Consider the following 18,982-nt stretch of genomic DNA (forward strand, 5'->3'; position numbering starts at 1 on the left):
TTGCAAAATTCTCCATTCTGTAGGTTGCCTGTTCATTCTGATGATAGTTTCTTTTGCTGTGCAGAAGCTCTTTAGTTTAATGAGATCCCATTTGTCGATTTTGGCTTTTGTTGCCATTGCTTTTGGTGTTTTAGACATGAAGTCCTTGCCCACGCCTATGTCCTGAATGGTATTGCCTAGGTTTTCTTGTAGGATTTTAATGGTTTTAGGTCTAACATATAAGTCTTTAATCCATCTTGAATTAATTTTTGTATAAGGTGTAAGGAAGGGATCCAGTTGCAGCTTTCTACATATGGCTAGCCAGTTTTCCCAGCACCATTTATTAAATAGGGAATCCTTTCCCCATTTCTTGTTTTTGTCAGGTTTGTCAAAGATCAGATAGTTGTAGCTATGCGGCATCATTTCTGAGGGCTCTGTTCTGTTCCATTGATCTATGTCTCTGTTGTGGTACCAGTACCATGCTGTTTTGGTTACTGTAGCCTTGTAGTATAGTTTAAAGTCAGGTAGCGTGATGCCTCCAGCTTTGTTCTTTGCTTAGGATTGACTTGCGAATGCGGGCTCTTTTTTGGTTCCATATGAACTTTAAAGTAGTTTTTTCCAATTCTGTGAAGAAAGTCATTGGTAGCTTGATGGGGATGGCATTGAATCTATAAATTACCTTGGGGCAGTATGGCCATTTTCACGATATTGATTCTTCCAACCCATGAGCATGGAATGTTCTTCCATTGTTTGTATCCTCTTTTATTTCATTGAGCAGTGGTTTTAGTTCTCCTTGAAGAGTCCTTCACATCCCTTGTAAGTTGGATTCCTAGGTATTTTATTCTCTTTGAAGCAATTGTGAATGGGAGTTCACTCATGATTTGGCTCTCTGTTTGTCTGTTATTGTGTACAAGAATGCTTGTGATTTTTGTACATTAATTTTGTATCCTGAGACTTCGCTGAAGTTGCTAATCAGCTTAAGAGATTTTGGGCTGAGACAATGGGGTTTTCTAGATATACAATCATGTCATCTGCAAACAGGGACAATTTGACTTCCTCTTTTCCTAATTGAATACCTTTTATTTCCTTCTCCTGCCTGATTGCTCTGGCCAGAACTTCCAGCACTATGTTGAACAGGAGCGGTGGGAGAGGGCATCCCTGTCTTGTGCCAGATTTCAGAGGGAATGCTTCCAGTTTTTGTCCATTCAGTATGATATTGGCTGTGGGTTTGTCGTAGATAGCTCTTATTATTTTGAGATACGTCCCATCAATACCTAATTTATTGAGAGTTTTTAGCATGAAGGGTTGTTGAATTTTGTCAAAGGCCTTTTCTGCATCTATTGAGATAATCATGTGGTTTTTGTCTTTGGTTCTGTTTATATGCTGGATTACATTTATTGATTTGCGTATGTTGAACCAGCCTTGCATCCCAGGGATGAAGCCCACTTGATCATGGTGGATAAGCTTTTTGATGTGCTGCTGGATTCGGTTTGCCAGTATTTTATTGAGGATTTTTGCATCAATGTTCATCAAGGATATTGGTCTGAAATTCTCTTTTTTGGTTATGTCTCTGCCAGGTTTTGGTATCAGGACGATGCTGGCTTCATAAAATGTGTTAGGGAGGATTCCCTCTTTTTCTATCGATTGGAATAGTTTCAGAAGGAATGGTACCAGTTCCTCCTTGTACCTCTGGTAGAATTCGGCTGTGAATCCATCAGGTCCTGGACTCTTTTTGGTTGGTAAGCTATTGATTATTGCCACAATTTCAGAACCTGTTATTGGTCTATTCAGAGATTGAACTTCTTCCTGGTTTAGTCTTGGGAGGGTGTATTTGTCGAGGAATTTATCCATTTCTTCTAGATTTTCTAGTTTATTTGCATAGAGGTGTTTGTAGTATTCTCTGATGGTAGATTGTATTTCTGTGGGATCGGTGGTGATATCCCCTTTTTCGTTTTTTATTGCATCTATTTGATTCTTCTCTCTTTTCTTCTTTATTAGTCTTGCTAGCGGTCCATCAATTTTGTTGATCTTTTCAAAAAACCAGCTCCTGGATTCATTAATTTTTTGAAGGGTTTTTTGTGTCTCTATTTCCTTCAGTTCTGCTCTGATTTTAGTTATTTCTAGCCTTCTGCTAGCTTTTGAATGTGTTTGCTCTTGCTTTTCTAGTTCTTTTAATTGTGATGTTAGGGAGTCAATTTTGGATCTTTCCTGCTTTCTCTTGTGGGCATTTAGTGCTATAAATTTCCCTCTACACACTGCTTTGAATGTGTCCCAGAGATTCTGGTATGTTGTGTCTTTGTTCTCGTTGGTTTCAAAGAACATCTTTATTTCTGCCTTCATTTCATTATGTACCCAATAGTCATTCAGGAGCAGGTTGTTCAGTTTCCATGTAGTAGAGCGGTTTTGAGTGAGTTTCTTAATCCTGAGTTCCAGTTTGATTGCACTGTGGTCTGAGAGACAGTTTGTTATAATTTCTGTTCTTTACATTTGCTGAGGAGAGCTTTACTTCCAACTATGTGGTCAATTTTGGAATAGGTGTGGTGTGGTGCTGAAAAAAATGTATATTCTGTTGACTTGGGGTGGAGAGTTCTGTAGATGTCTATTAGGTCCACTTTATGTAGAGCTGAGTTCAATTCCTGGATATCCTTGTTAACTTTCTGTCTCGTTGATCTGTCTAATGCTGACAGTGGGGTGTTAAAATCTCCCATTATTATTGTGTGGGAGTTTAAGCCCCTTAGTAGGTCACTCAGGACTTGCTTTATGAATCTCGGTGCTCCTGTGTTGGGTGCATATATATTTAGGATAGTTAGCTCTTCTTGATGAATTGATCCCTTTACCATTATGTAATGGCCTTCTTTGTCTCTTTTGATCTTTGTTGGTTTAAAGTCTATTTTATCAGAGACTAGGATTGCAACCCCTGCCTTTTTTTGTTTTCCAGTTGCTTGATAGATCTTCCTCCATCCCTTTATTTTGAGTCTATGTGTGTCTCTGCACGTGAGATGGGTTTCCTGAATACAGCACACTGATGGGTCCTGACTCCTTATCCAGTTTGCCAGTCTGTGTCTTTTGATTGGAGCATTTAGCCCATTTACATTTAACGTTAATATTGTTATGTGTGAATCTGATCCTGTCATTATGATGTTAGTTGGTTATTTTGCTCATTAGTTGCTATAGTTTCTTCCTAGTCTCGATGGTCTTTACAATTTGACATGTTTTGCAGTGGCTGGTACCGGTTGTTCCTTTCCATGTTTAGTGCTTCCTTCAGGAGCTCTTTTAGGGCAGGCCTGGTGGTGACAAAATCACTCAGCGTTTGCTTGTCTGTAAAGTGTTTTATTTCTCCTTCACTTATGAAGCTTAGTTTGGTGAGATACGAGATTCTGGGTTGAAAATTCTTTTCTTTAAGAATGTTGAATATCTGCCCCCACTCTCTTCTGGCTTGTAGAGTTTCTGCTGAGAGATCAGCTGTTAGTCTGATGGGCTTCCCTTTGTGGGTAACCCGACCTTTCTCTCTGGCTGCCCTTAACATTTTTTCTTTCATTTCAACTTTGGTGAATCTGACAATAATGTGTCTTGGAGTTGCCCTTCTCGAGGAGTATCTTTGTGGCGTTCTCTGTATTTCCTGAATCTGAATGCTGGCCTGCCTTGTTAGATTGGGGAAGTTCTCCTGGATAATATCTTGCAGAGTGTTTTCCAACTTGGTTCCATTCTCCCCATCATTTTCAGGTACACCAATCAGACGTAGGTTTGGTCTTTTCACATAGTCCCAAATTTCTTGGAGGCTTTGTTCATTTCTTTTTATCCTTTTTTCTCTAAGCTTCCCTTCTCTCTTCATTTCATTCATTTCATCTTCCATCAGCGATACCCTTTCTTCCAGTTGATCGCATCTGCTACTGAGGCTTCTGCAATCTTCGCGTAGTTCTCGAAACTTGGCTTTCAGCTCCATCGGCTCCTTGAAGCCCTTCTCTCCATTGGTTATTCTAGTTATCCATTCTTCTAATTTTTTTTCAAAGTTTTTAACTTCTTTGCTGTTGTTTTGAATTTCCTCTCGTAGCTCAGAGTAGTTTGATCGTCTGAAGCCTTCTTCTCTCAACTCATCAAAGTCATCCTCCATCCAGCTTTGTTCCGTTGCTGGTGAGGAACTGCGTTCCTTTGGAGGAGGAGAGGTGCTCTGTTTTTTAGAGTTTCCAGTTTTTTTGGTCTGTTTTTTCCCCATCTTTGTGGTTTTATCTACTTTTTGTCTTTGATGATGGTGATGTACAGATGGGTTTTTGGTGTGGATGTGCTTTCTGTTTGTTAGTTTTCCTTCTACCAGACAGGACCCTCAGCTGCAGGTCTGTTGGAGTTTACTAGAGGTGCACTCCAGACCCTGTTTGGCTGGGTGTCAGCAGCGGTGGCTGCAGAACAGCGGATTTTCGTGAGACCACAAATTCAGCTGTCTGATAGTTCCTCTGAAAGTTTTGTCTCAGAGAAGTACCGGGTTGAATGAGGTGTCAGTCTGTCCCTACTGGGGGGGTGCCTCCCAGTTAGGCTGCTCAGGGGTGAGGGACCCACTTTAGGAGGCAGTCTGACCTTCTCAGATCTCCAGCTGCGTGCTGGGAGAACCACTACTCTCTTCAAAGCTGTCAGTCAGACAGGGACATTTAAGTCTGTGGAAGTTCTTGCAGAGTTTTTGTTTGTCTGTGCCCTGCCCCCAGAGGTGGAGCCTACAGAGGCAGGCAGGCCTCCTTGAGCTGTGGTGGGCTCCACCCAGTTCGAGCTTCCTGGCTGCTTTGTTTACCTAAGCAAGCCTGGGCAATGGCGGGCGCCCCTCCCCCAGCCTCGCTGCCGCCTCGCAGCTTGATCTCAGACTGCTGTGCTAGCAATTAGCGAGACTCCGTGGGCATAGGACCTTCCGAGCCAGGTGTGGGACACAATCTCCTAGTGTGCCGTTTTCCAGGCCCGTTGGAAAAGCGCAGGTAGGGTGGGACTGACCCGATATTCCAGGTGCCGTCTGCTTCCCCTTTCTTTGACTAGGAAAGGGAACTCCCTGACCCCTTGCACTTCCCGAGTGAGTCAATGCCTCGCCCTGCTTCGGCTCGCGCACAGTGCGCTTCACCGACTGTCCTGCACCCACTGTTAGGCACTCCCTAGTGAGATGAAACCAGTACCTCAAGCAGAAATGCAGAAATCACCCGTCTTCTGTGTCGCTGGGGCTGGGAGCTGGAGACCGGAGCTGTTCCTATTTGGCCATCTTGGCTCCACCCCCCAGGCTTTAAGTGTTTTATTATGCAACAACAGGTAATTGGAGCATATAGATTATTTCAGCCCAATGCAGCCATCTTATTCTTTCCATTTCAAAACTACCTGAGAAGACAAATCTGTTTCAAAGAAAAATAAAAATGTGCTGACATACCTGGTCGCAGTCAACTCACCCTAGAAAGCCAAAAGATGGAACCCCAGCATTTATTACCTGCAGCTGGCAGCTAGCCTTCTCTTGGGCAGTTTTCTTCTTACCCTTTAATATACCAGACTCTCTGGCCTCTTCTGTCCTGTCTTAAACTTACTCCTAGCTTTGAAAAGTTGCTTTTAATAAACACCCTGGCTTATGAGACTGCTGCTACTGCTAACATATGCTACATATTTTTAATCAAGGAACAAGTAAAATTTGCCTAAAAAGGTAATTCTATGACTTTAAGGCAGGTAACCAGTTCAAGACGTTTTAATGAAGCCATTAAAATGGGTTATCAATCAACCCAAATAATCATATCAAAACATTTACTCTTCCTCCTAATAAACAGTAGGGAGGGAAATATCCTAATTACTCAAATAAGGTTTTTCTTTAAGAAACACAGCCTAAATGTTAAAAGCTAGAAGCGATCTTGAAGATAATCTAGTTTAGAACTTTTTTTAAGCCACTGGGAAACTGACAAAATCCAGGGAAGATCTTCACGACATGAGTAAAAAATGTTTACCTCACTCCATCTCCACCTAGGATGTCAACCTGCCATCATATAACAACAATTTGAAACTTCAATTCTGTTTGTATTTTACCAAAAAAATTACAAATACAATTTTGTTAGTATTTTATAGCTGCAGCAATAAAATGTACTCCATGCAATGTTATTTAACGCTTTATCTTTAGACTTTAGGATATATGACAAATCCCGGTTACGATAAATAAAAGTATCCCTGGGAATCCAGAGTCTTCTCATAAAAAATTAAAAGTGGCTGTTCTATTTCTATCATAAGAAGTATTAGTAATCATTGCTCTAGTCCAAGTCATTTGGGAAAACAAGCCCAGCAAGGTTACATAACTGGCCTGAGGCCATATAACTAGTTAGTGGCAAAACTATGGCCAGAATTTTGGTATACTTGTGCTTTCCAGTCATGCTGGGGACTCAATCAGATTTCAATTAATAAAATAAAAACAATTACTATATGTTTCAATTCAAAAAGCCCCATCAAAGTGGCTGGCTGCATTCCAATTCCTTCAATGTTACACTCAAAATCCTTCTAGTGGACTATCTTTCTCTTTAATGTAAAGAAAACAGAACCTTAATGGAGGCACCTCAGGCATCACCAGGTGAATGGAAGGCGAATGCAGCTAAGAGTGTGGACTGGCTATTCAAAAGCCATTCATAACCCCAATATCTTTTGCCTTAACTACAGAGGCTGGAAGAGTAAAACACTCAATCCCAGGCCTCCCTGGCAGCTAGGAGTGGACATATGACAAAATTACAAAAATGAGAATATAGACACAAGTCACTAGAGAGGCATTTCTTTCCAAATAAAAACATTAATCCTGTTAGAAGGTCTTGACCCTTGTGCTCTCTTCCTGCAAGGAACGTGGGTATGATTCTCAGAGATAAAAGGCCATCTTGCTTCCACGGGGACAAAAGCCACATGCTGAGCCACTGACTCCCTGATGACACAGAAGAGTCATGACACCAGCCCTGGACTGTCCACCCTTGGGCTTTCTACTGGGTGAAGTTTAAGACTATGTAGTTGGTTTTCTGGTTACTTGCAGCTAAATACAATCCTAGCTCTTACAGGAAATAAATCTGGCTTTTCCTCTTCTATCCAAACAAAGTGGTTGTCCATCAGGCTTAGTCTTATATAAGTTAATTTGGTAAACAAAGATTTAGTCACCTTCATCCTTACCCCATATTATGCTACCATCTCACTTTTTTAAAAGATCAATAAAAGAAGTCAAGGTATATCTCTTCTCCAAGAATAAATGAAATATTTTAGCTTACACTAAGTTTGTCTCCCTGTACCATATGGCAGAGCTGAGGCTGCTTGGGAAGCAGAAGAGAGAGAAATGGTTTCTCTCCTTATACACCACTTAACCTCAGTCCTGGACAGCATCTAGAAATTCAGCAACAGAAAGAAAAAAGAAAACCAGAAACTAATGCATCCTCATTCTCATCCTCTACGAGGGAAACAACACAACACCAGGCCTTAATTAGAGAAGATCGTATAAAAAACATTCACACAGCAGAATACCTTTTCTTTCCCTTGAGCATCATGCTGGAGATCTTATACTTCATATTCCATTTAATCTGAGCAATACAGTAATCTCAAGGAAGGCTTATGAGTAAAAGTAGGGTATTTTCCATTCTTCCAATGTCCTTTCTGATAAAGTTGACTGTGGCAGCTTAATAAGGTATATCAATTGTTAAGGTTAAATGGCATTTTCCAAAGGGATGGAAGAAAATAGGTAACACTGATGAGAAGCTAAGCATTCTACAAATTTCATGCTAAAAATTAAATAAAGAAAAGAATGTATCTCTGTAGGTGAATGGCAACATGCTTTGGCAAATTTCTTGGATTCAAATCCAGACAAACCATTAGCTATTCTGCACCAACAGACTAGACCTTTTTTAAAAAAGTTAAACCTTTTTCTAAAAAGCGGAGAATTCCCAAACCAAGCAATCACTCAATAAATAGCTCTATAGCTGACAATGACCCTAAGGGTTCAGAATCTAACAGTACAACAGGATACAGTATTCTATACTATACTCTGGATGCAAGAGAAATTTCTTAACCTGAGTCTTTAAGGTTGCACTAAGAAACTCAAAAAGTGAATTCTGCAAATGAGGCGCAGAAGTCAAACAAGTGATAACATTAAGGAGATGAAGAGTAATATTTACAGATATAAACTGACAATCAACTAATCTTAGCAAAGCAATATTCAAAGGATAAAAGCATGGGAAAAAAGCAATGAGTTTAAATAGATCTTTACGTCAGAATAGTTTCCAACAATTTAGAATCTAATCTGTAGAACCAGAAATGCCTTAGTCATCTAGATTGACTTTATGTGAGCAGGAATTTCCCCTCTCACTCTGAAATAAATGGAACTCCAGCTTAGGCTACAGCACTTACAAATTACTTAAGCAATACATTTTTAAAACAGAGCTACTATAATTCACAGCAAGTAACTGATCTCCTGTTAGTTACTCAAATGCACTAAGTTAAAGATACCAGAAAAAAAAAAAACTATCAGTCTAAAGGATAAAGTTATTCCCTTCAAAAATTTCGCTAAATTTTCAGTGACATGTTAGATAATCTCCTAGAATGCAGTAAGGATATAATAAACAGCATCACCCTACCTAGCACATTTCCTGGAGGTACCTCCTCTAGATATTCCAGTTCTCTTCCCATCAGAAGATACAGGTTTTCCAGAGCACAGTATGCCATGTGGGGGACTTGGGGAAGGCCATCTGGTGGAGCTGAGAAGCCTAATGGTACCTGGGCAAAGAAAAATGAGTGAAGACAAGTTAGGAGGCATTTGGAAGCATTAATTGGTATTTGTAAAGTTATTTTTATTCATCAGTAAGATACGGTATAGCAACATTTCATGTAAACCTGAAATATGAACATTTGAAATGGTGTGATAAAATATGTCTCACTTTATGAATAAAATTTGAAATACTGAAACTTCTCAAATACTAAAAAATTGTCTAGATTCCCATTTAATCATAAGCTTTATGGCTAAGTAACATAAATTCTGTTATGACCTGGTATTGTCACTTTAGCTGATCTCCACAGCCCCTGGTTATTTATGTGAACCATGTCATACACCAGTTCTGGTGACTACTGTGCTATTATTTGAACACTCATTATTACTATTATACTTTAAAGTTGTTTTACTCTTATTTATAATGTTCTTCAAGTATTCAACAAGGGCTGGTGCTAGTGCCAAGTAACACATAAAAATAACTTTGGAAGGGCAGTTAGATGTGATAAAAAGGCCAAAAAAAGGCCAAACTGCTATTATATGCTATATTGTTCATATGGAAGAGCATGCTGTGATATATTAGGAACACTAATGAGAGGACAGAGTACATTTACAGCAAAAATATGCAAGTACAAGTACATTAGATTTATTAGCTCCCCGTACATCATATTTATTCTTATGGAAATATTGTCTCAAATGATTCAAATTTTGCATTGTGTGAAGTCTTCAGAAATATATCCACCATATAAATGCAAGTATCCAGAAAGCATTTCAATTAACCAACCAACCTATCTTTGGTGCTCATATGCCTGGGGTGCTGCCCTAATGCTATGAAGAGAAAAAATGGCTGATACAACATATACAAAGATTATTAAATAATAATATAAAATAAAATATAATTATTGTATAAATAAAATGTACATTTAAGTAAAGGAATCCTATGCCACACGAACAATAAACGAGCTATGGGAGTAGGCATTAACATAGGTTAATCTCACAATGTTAAGTTAAAAAAAGGCAAGTTGGGCCGGGCGCGGTGGCTCACACCTGTAATCCCAGCATTTTGTGAGGCCGAGGCGGGCAGATCACGAGGTCAGGAGATCGAGACCATCCTGGCTAACACAGTGAAACCACGTCTCTACTAAAAAAATACAAAAAATTAGCCGGGCGAGGTGGAGGGCGCCTGTAGTTGCAGCTACTTGGGAGGCTGAGGCAGGAGAATGGCGTGAACCCCGGGGGGGCGGAGACTGCAGTGAGCCAAGACCATGCCATTGCACTCCAGCCTGGGGACAGCGAGACTCTGTCTCAAAAAAAAAAAAAAAAAAAAAAAAAAGGCAAGTTGTAGAATAACTACAGTAAAATTCCATTTATACAAAGTTTCAAAAGCATGCAAATGTGACAATATTCTTTAGAAATACATACACAGGTCGTAAAACTGTAAAGAAAAGCAAGAGAAGGATGTGGCAGACAGACTAAAGGTGCCCCTCTCATGATGCCTGCTTCCTGGTGTTGACACCTTTGTTTAGAAACCTCCTTCCCGAGTGTAGTGGGACCTGTGACTTGCTTCTTCTAACAAACAGAATACGGCAAAGGTGATGAGACGTCACACTGTGATTCTATACAATCAGACAGGACTCTGTCTTGCTAGGAGACTCCTTCTACTCTCTTATATGGCTTGATGAAGTAAGCCTCCAAGCTGGGAAGGTCCACATGACAAGAAACTGTAGGTGGCCTCTAGGAGCTGAGGGCAGCCAATGGCCAGAAAAAATCTGGGACTCTCAGTACTACAGGTGCAAATATATGAATTCTGACAACAACCTTTAGTGAGCTTGGAAGCAGGTTCTTCATCAGTCAGTCCTCCAGATGAGAACGCACCCTGGCCAACATTCTGACTGTGGCTTTGTGAGACGCTAAGGAGAAGATGCGGCTAAGCCATGTCTGGTTTTTTAACCCATAGAAACTGTGAGATGACAAAATGTGTAATGTTTCAAGCTGCTACATTTGTTGTAATCTGTAATATGCAGTAACAGAAAACTAACACAAAGGATGAACACAAATTCTGGGTAGAGGTTACTTTGAGGGTAGGTCTGAAATATTGCAGGTTTTTTTTTTAAGCAGTTGGAATTAGGTTTTATGGTGCTCTGATTACTGAAATAAGAAGCCATTTGAACTGTCAATGTATTGTATCATTCCTGCTTCAGACATGAGACACATAAGCAACTGATTTCAACCTGTAGCAGACACATTATGCAGAGATAAATTGGACTGTTTATGGAATTTGTAATGCCAAATAAATCAATGTTTCACTAAATAATTTCTTGCTCATTTACTTTCATGAAAAAGAAAAAAATTAACTGATACCTGACCCTTCCTGATAAACAGCAAACTATCAATTATGTCCAAGCCAAGATAATCATAGATGAGTTTTTATACATATTGTATCACTTTCAGACTCCCATAAAATATAACCCTATACACACCAAGTGCTGTGATCTTTCTTGCAAATTAGAACATGCCATAGCTCAACAAGGACTGCTTCACTGCCACGCAGCACTGCACTCTCCAAGGATTAAACTGCTAACACTCATGGAACAAGCATTCAAGGCAAAGAAAAACTGATGGCACAGACTTACTTCAACGCTACCTCCTTCTCTCTCACTTGTAGCCAAGTATCACAGCTTCCCTGCTTTACCTACAGACAGGCTGCTTCCTGCACAGAGAGGAGCATGTGTTTTTGTGCTCATGATGCTCCACGGGCCAGCTGACAATTTCCTAGCTTACTGCTTTGTGCTGATACAGACTGGCTACTTGGACCTCTGGTACTGTCTTCATCCTATTACCTCTATTATTTAATTATGATATAATTACAATGTATATATCTTGCTTACTTCCAAAAATGTTCTGAGACATCTCTAGCCTGTGATCTCTGTTTTGTCCCTTGGCTCAGGCATTTTTAGATGCTGCCTGCTCACCTACTTACAGACCCTCCTGACCAGACTCAGGGTCTGTGTGCCATGCAAGCCTGCCTATCCCCTGCTCACTGCCCACACCTTTGATCTGAGCCAGCTAGTTTTTGGATCTTCCTATTTCCAAAGATCAGCCATTGCCCTGGCTCCAGCATGACATCTGCTCTTATCAGTTCTTTTCTCTAACCACAAGGTGATTCTTGCCTAGAAGAGAAAAGCCTTATAATTAAATAAGGCCTGAAAATTTGGTCCACATATTGATTTGGTTTCCTAAATGCTACTAATTGAGACATACATGACAAGTGTTATCAAAGCAACACAAAAGGAGATACACAGTCATTCAAATGTGCCTTTCCAGAGACAAACTAAATCTACCAATAAGATAATCACCAGTCCCAACAAAATGTGAAAAGATATCAGACCCTCGAGAAACAATACATAAATATTTTACTTTCAATTCTTACCCTTTGTAAAAACTCAAGAGGACTGTATTTGGGCCCCAAGACAAAAATTTTCTTTCCTCTTCGAGCCACACCACTGAACACCCGAGCAAATGCAATAAAAGACTCTTGGTTGTTTTCTTCCTGGAGCACAGGTTTAGGGGTCATCCTTTCCACCTGTTGCTCGTCACCTGACAGAAACAAAAAGATAATTAGTGCCAAGAATGCCCTCTTAATTCAAGAACTGTCTGGAAACACAGAAGGAGGAGTGAATATGATATGTTTGGTCCAGTTACAGAAAAAAAAGAAAACAAAACACCAAGAATGGAAAGAATATTGATAAAAATATGATTAAAGCTTAAAAAGCTCAAGAACTAAAGGATGAGTGTCCCAAGTTAAGCAAAAAGGCAAACACTTTGCAACAGAGCCTACTTAGGAAAGCTATACCTCTTGGCTCCTCTCCTTTTGGACATGTTTCAAGGGCACTCCCATCTTGGGTGGGCTCCAAGGGTGCCTGTCCCTGCGCTGCTGCAAGCTTCTCTGCATGCCTTTGTCTTGCACGCTCATGTCTCTAAGCAATTTCTTCTTGAGTGAGAGGCCTACAGGATATCACAAATATGTTATCATCTCTCAGTTTATCCAAGTAGGGAAACAGCAAGTATTGACATGGCTGGGTAAGATGAAGATTGGTCCCAGCTCCATTCCAGGCAGTTTTCTCCAAGTCCTCTCCCTGTCTGTAGCAATAGGAGAGGGCCTATCAGCCTCTCTCTAATAATGCTGTGTCCCAACTATTCCGAGCTTATGAACTGACATGCAAGAGCCCAAGTCCCCATCTGGAGCAATGTACAACAGCATGGAACCTTTCTCCGATACCTATATTCCTTCTGGAAAAGGCAAAGAACAGGAAGAAGGAAGGGAAACAGTGACAGATATCGGGGTTTGGAACAACTCTGGCAGGGAAACAAGCATAAGGCCTCACTAACTGGGGTTCAAGAGGAAGGGTTCAAGGTCATGATGAGTACTGGCAATTCATCAGGACGGGTAGGTCAAACTGAAATATCAGCCACTGTATTAGACCTAAGAAGTACCATCATAGAAAAGGCAGTGTGTGGGTGCGTATGTGTGGTTTTCCCTGGAGGTGAGAATGACAGGGGGTGGGGAAGGTAATTAAGCTTTTTCCTAAAGAATTACCCTCATGTCTGTCAGGACACAGAGAAGGTATTTAGAGTTTTAATACTAAAAACGTGTTGACAAAAGGGGAGCACTAAGTCGAACACAAATTCTGTTTGGGAGTTTGGGTTTGGAAGGTAGAAACCAGGCAGGTAGACTGTTTCCTAGGACTTGGCTCCCTTCCCATGTAGGGGGGTCCTTATGAATCTACCTGCATGCTCAACCCCAACACACGAACAAGACCAATCCCTGTCCAAAGGCTGATAGAATAACAGCATCTTTAGCCATATACTCCAGGACTGAGCATCAAAGCACTCAGGCACTCCTCTGGTCCAAGCTTTATGCTCCAGCTCTGGAAGCTGGACAACTCTTCCTGGTCCCAACACTTTGTGCCTCTCTCCCGTGTTGTCCCTCAACTTTGATATTATGATTCCTGCTTTATTTCCCAATCTCAGACTTCACACCTAACTGATAACCTTCATTTCCCACCTTGCCATGCCACATTCCCCTCCTCTCTCCTAAGCACTGGAAGCCATGCAGGTAGCCATTCTGCCTACTTGTCTTGCAAATGGCCACAGACCCTTAGGGCTCCTGATGCAAAGTGGCCTAACTCCTTCTACCTTTCTATTTCATGTAAGCTAACTGGAAGGTGACTGCTTAAATCATTGACTGTCCACTGCTATACTCTTCAGATATCTGCCTGCTGGACAAGACTTCTCTAGTCCTAGTATCCAGGACTAGACACTACTTCTGCCTTCCTTAGCACCCGTCCCTCAAAATCAATGAGTTTAGTTCCAAGAGTAGGCCTTTCCACTCACACCCACTCTGCTGCAGGTCACTGGGCTGTGCAATAGAATACAAAAATATGAAAAACAATCCTTGAGCCTGGCTTGGTCAGGTGTCTCATCAGCAATCAAAATTGCTGGCACTAGGGGCCACATTACCACTGCAAGAGACAAGCTCCTCATTATAGGAAGCTCTAAATGTCAGAACTTTCAAATACAGAATGAACTCTGCTTCCTCACAATTTCTAGCCATGGCCACAATTCTCTCCTCTGGAGCGCATCTAACAAACCTACTTCCCTCCCCTTTCCTTTGAATCACCTGCATTCATGCCTTCCCCGCCTCCCTTCTTTTCCCCAGGCTGAGCACTCTAGCTGTTCCTTCAACCAATCCTTTGACAACTTTCCCTGTTTCTAGACTTTTGCTAAAAACTCATACGAATATCTGAAAAGTGTGAATTAAAAGATAAGTGCAGAACACATTTTTATTATTAGAGTAGGAAGGAAAAAATATCAGAGGTACCTGCTAGTATCTAAAGAGAAATGGTCTCTTCCAACAGGTTTATCACGATGATCCAGAGACTGTGTTAATCACTTACATATATTATAGCACATAATTTATCACAACAATTAAATGAAGTAGATATCATATTCCTATTTTACAAATAAGAAAAGGGAGACTTTGAAAACTTAAGTAACTAGACCCAACGTCACACAGATATTAAATGGAGGAGTCATAATTTAAATCCAGATCTGTATGGCTCTAAAGTCTATGCTCATTATCACCAGGTTATGTCTTTCCTCCAGGAGGAATTAAAGATAACATCATAATCTTACATAAATGTGATTTCACTTTAGTTTTAGTGAAAAAAGAAGTGTATTTGTTCAACTTGCAGATTCAATCCTCATCTGCCTAAGTTCATGAAGGGATCTGGAATAATCAGCATGTACAGTCATTAAGTAAGCATCAACTGTATAGATGCTTGCTGTCTATCTATGTATCTATCCATCCATCCAGTTAACGACTACTGTGTGCCACGCACTGCTGTGGGCACTGGGGATGATGGTAGAGGGGAACAAAGAGATAGTAATCAGCAAGGATGTGTAAAAAGTACCCACTGTGTATCCAGTATTTGTTGAGAACAAAGAAATTTAGTTACAAGAAAACGGGGCCCTACTAGTGAGGAAACAGCTGTGAGTGTTAAGTTATTTAGGCTATAGTTAAACTAACCATGGATGTTACTGCCTGAAGGGACAATAGTCACTAATACTGAGATGAAGGAGACCAGAGGTGAGAATGTTGACCGAAGATTAAATGTCAGGTTGGAAGGTGAATTTGAAGAAGCAAAGAAAAGAGGCAAGAACACAAGAACAAAGGAGAAAGTCCTGTAACAGTCCCACATGTCATTTACAACCACAGCGGCACTGTCGAGCAGTGAGTAAAGGTCAGTGTCTTCACTAAGTTAGGGAAAAATTTTTTAGGGTTTGTGGGTGCCGAATCCCGTTTCCTGCCTTACTTTTCTCCCTGGCACATATCACTAATACATTGTACTCTATACTAAAGGAAAATAAAACTCTGCTATTCCTGGCTTGTATATCTAATACAATGGAGATGAAAATGCTATCAAACCAACTTTCAGTGATACACTTCCCCACATTTTACAAATAAAACTTAAATGAAAAAAAGTCAGCTAGAAGATAGAAAAGAACAAACTAATGATGATGACCTTACCCAGGTATACCTGAAAACACTATATTATTACATAACAATTGTTGAACCTGATACACTGGTTAAAAACCAATGACAAAAATAAAATCAGTGAAAAAACTTCATGGAATCGAATGGATTGCACTATCAGAAATACACTAAAATCAGAAAAGCATATGATGAATTATTAAGAAAAACATTCACAGAAAATGTAATTAATAGTAGAGGCATAATAATACTATTATTCATCAGCAACAAATGAAGGATGGGTAGAGGTAGGAATTTTAAATGATATAAATACATGTATTTCAAATCTTAACAGCAAGTTTTCCAATTCTCTGATATTACCTATGATTCTACCAGAATCTCATAGATACTCACAATGGCCAAAGAACATCCAATATCCTAAATTTGTTACTACAAGAAATTGTTACTACATGTTGCACTGAAATATTATCTGGGACTAGCCTAGATACATAATTAGACATTCATTCCTTCCATTATTCACTCATTTATTGCTCATTTAGCCACTCATTCAACCATCCACTGACTTGTTCATTCTCCCATTCGGATATTCACTCATTCATTCTTCATTTACTCATACATCTATTACTTTAGTTATCCCCAGGGCAAAAATTATTGAATACACCTATGTCCAAATCACTAGGGAAGTACTAAAAAACAACACATAACCTTTCTCCTGAAGGACAAACAGAATTTTATCAGAGGAAAAGAAGCCTTCTCAGATGGAGGAACAGCACAAGTAAAGATATGACATTTGTTCAGACACTAGTATATTAGAGAAGCAAAAATCTAGTCAAAACATGGTTTGGGGTCAGGTCCCGGTGGGTCAGAAATGCCACTAAGACAAGTCAAGTTTATTTCACAGGCTGATGATCTGACCTTCAGTCACTCACATATTATTTTCATGATTTCTGTTATATCTGCATATTATTTATTTAATACTTAAATGCACAAATATTTTTAACTCAATAAAATTTTAAAATCTCACCACTGTAAAAGCTTTATCACTTGGCATACACAGGCAACACACACAAATACACATTAAAATAAATAGGACAACTAATTAAAACTTATTTCCCTAAGTACCACTGAAATCATCGCCAACACTTTACACTTGAATCAAAACTGCTCAAGGCAGTGAGAATCGTTAAGGGTTTTTGAGCAAGAGACATATCTTCATAGCTGAGTCTTATAAAGATCACTCTAAAGAAAGAATGGCAAGTGGATCAGTGGAACTAAAGATGGGGCAGGAGAATCTGCTAGGAGGTTGCTGCAACAATATCCATAAGAGATGATCAGAATCTAAACTAGTGGGGAAAGCAGCAGAGACAGAAGGAGGGGAACACACATAAAAACAGGAAATGTAGAAGAGACAGAGTCCCCAAGACTCTGAAACTTGAGAAATATCCCTCTCCCACACCCACCACACCCGTGCACATATAATACACACAGGGAAGCAGAGATCCTCATACATTCATAATTACTGAGGTAGACAGAATTAGACGAGACAAGGCAGGCTTAGATTAGAACTCGTCTGACATGTTCAATAAAAGTTAACTGTTGCTACTACTACTAACATCACTCTTCAAACTTACATCACTTCAATTCAATATCCCAGAGCTGATTTCAACAGCTTTCTCCTACAGAGGTATCACAAAACGATACACTACTGTACAAATTGTATGTTAACCTGCCGGTTGGCTTGATATGAATTCTGGGTTGAGAAGAAAAAGTATTATCCGTGTCCCCCCCTACCCATAGCCCAACTATAACCCACCAAATATATACCATATTCCTAGCCCAGCCCAACTTTCCCCTTTCCCTTACCTTGGCTTGTTCTGAGGCAAGACCTTAGCATCAACTGCAAACATTTTGGAAACAAATATAATAACTGGAGCAGTGTCCTCACTTCCACATTTCATAAAAGCTAAACAAATAGGAAGTAAAAATGTCACTATTTTTCCCATTATTAAAAAAACAGATTTTTCTGGAAAACAATTCAAATGTTTAGAACGTGGCATCATCGAAATACACCAGAAGTCCATAACTTTTTCCAACTATGATAAAAACTTTAATTAGAAAAGGGTAAGATTCCTAGGAAAGAATAGCAGAGCAAGAACAAACAGAGTTGGCAGAAATAAGGAAAGAAAAGTAAGCAAATTTGATGGGGTGAGGGATCTCATACGAAAGCTAAAGCTATGCAATGAGGTTAACCACCTACTGTAAGCACTAATACATTTTTCACTGTCAAGTACAGAAAAGACAGAATTGAGGAATGTTACCAAAGGCCAACAATCAACAAGGTAGCTTGTTAACAAGATATATAAAAATCAATAGCTTTTCCAATCCCCCACAGTAACAAGTTAGAAAATAAAATGGACAAAAATACTGTATTATGATATTAACAAATTCTTAGAAATAAATTAAGATTCAATACTACTAAAATGCCAATTATCCCTAAATACATAAATTTTAACACAATTTCATATTAACATATGAACATTTTCCTTAACCTATATTGGAGGTAAAAAAACATTGATTAATGAAATTTTTTAAAGCAACTCCATCACCTCACATTAAAATAATTTGTATACAAAGAATTCAACAGTAAAATTTAAAGAAGAAAAAAGAAAACTACAGGAAGTAAGAATCAAACATGTATCAGAAGTCTTGCCAGTGGAAGCTTTGAATGAGGAACAGAATGACATGCCCTGACTTATATTTTAAGAAGATCACTCTATTTTGTCTGCAATATTGAGAAAACACTAACTGGAATCAAGAAGCAGGGATACTAGTTGTTTGTTGTTGTTGTTGTTGCTGTTTGTTCATTTGTTTGTTTTTTGAGACAGAGTCTCACTCTGTCACCCAGGCTGGAGTGCAATGGCGTGATCTCGGCTCACTGCAACCTCCACCTCCCAGGTTCAAGTGATTCTCCTGCCTCAGCCTCCTGAGTAGCTGGGACTACAAGTGCGTACCACCACACCAAGCTAATTTTTGTATTTTTAGTAGAGTCGGGGTATCACCATGTTGGCCAGGATGGTCTCGAGCTCTTGACCTCATGATCCACTGGCCTCAGCCTCCTAAAGTGCTGGCATTACAGGCATGGGCCACTGTGCCTAGCCTGGCCGGGATACTAGCTGTTAAACAATTAAAATAACCAGGTGAGAGATGGTGGTTTCTTGGCCCAGGGAGGC

At 39.8% G+C, this 18,982-nt stretch overlaps 1 protein-coding gene and 1 pseudogene across 1 annotated transcript in view; both read right to left on the reverse strand.

The window, feature by feature from the left end:
• LOC100580626 (elongation factor-like GTPase 1) overlaps positions 1-18,982 on the reverse strand; it is a 393,155-nt gene that overhangs the window by 337,323 nt on the left and 36,850 nt on the right. The gene's annotated exons all lie outside the window — the stretch shown is intronic.
• LOC115835577 overlaps positions 1-18,982 on the reverse strand; it is a 68,771-nt pseudogene that overhangs the window by 13,601 nt on the left and 36,188 nt on the right.

The sequence above is a fragment of the Nomascus leucogenys genome, chromosome 6 (assembly GCF_006542625.1).
Source record: "Nomascus leucogenys isolate Asia chromosome 6, Asia_NLE_v1, whole genome shotgun sequence".
NCBI lineage: Eukaryota > Metazoa > Chordata > Mammalia > Primates > Hylobatidae > Nomascus > Nomascus leucogenys.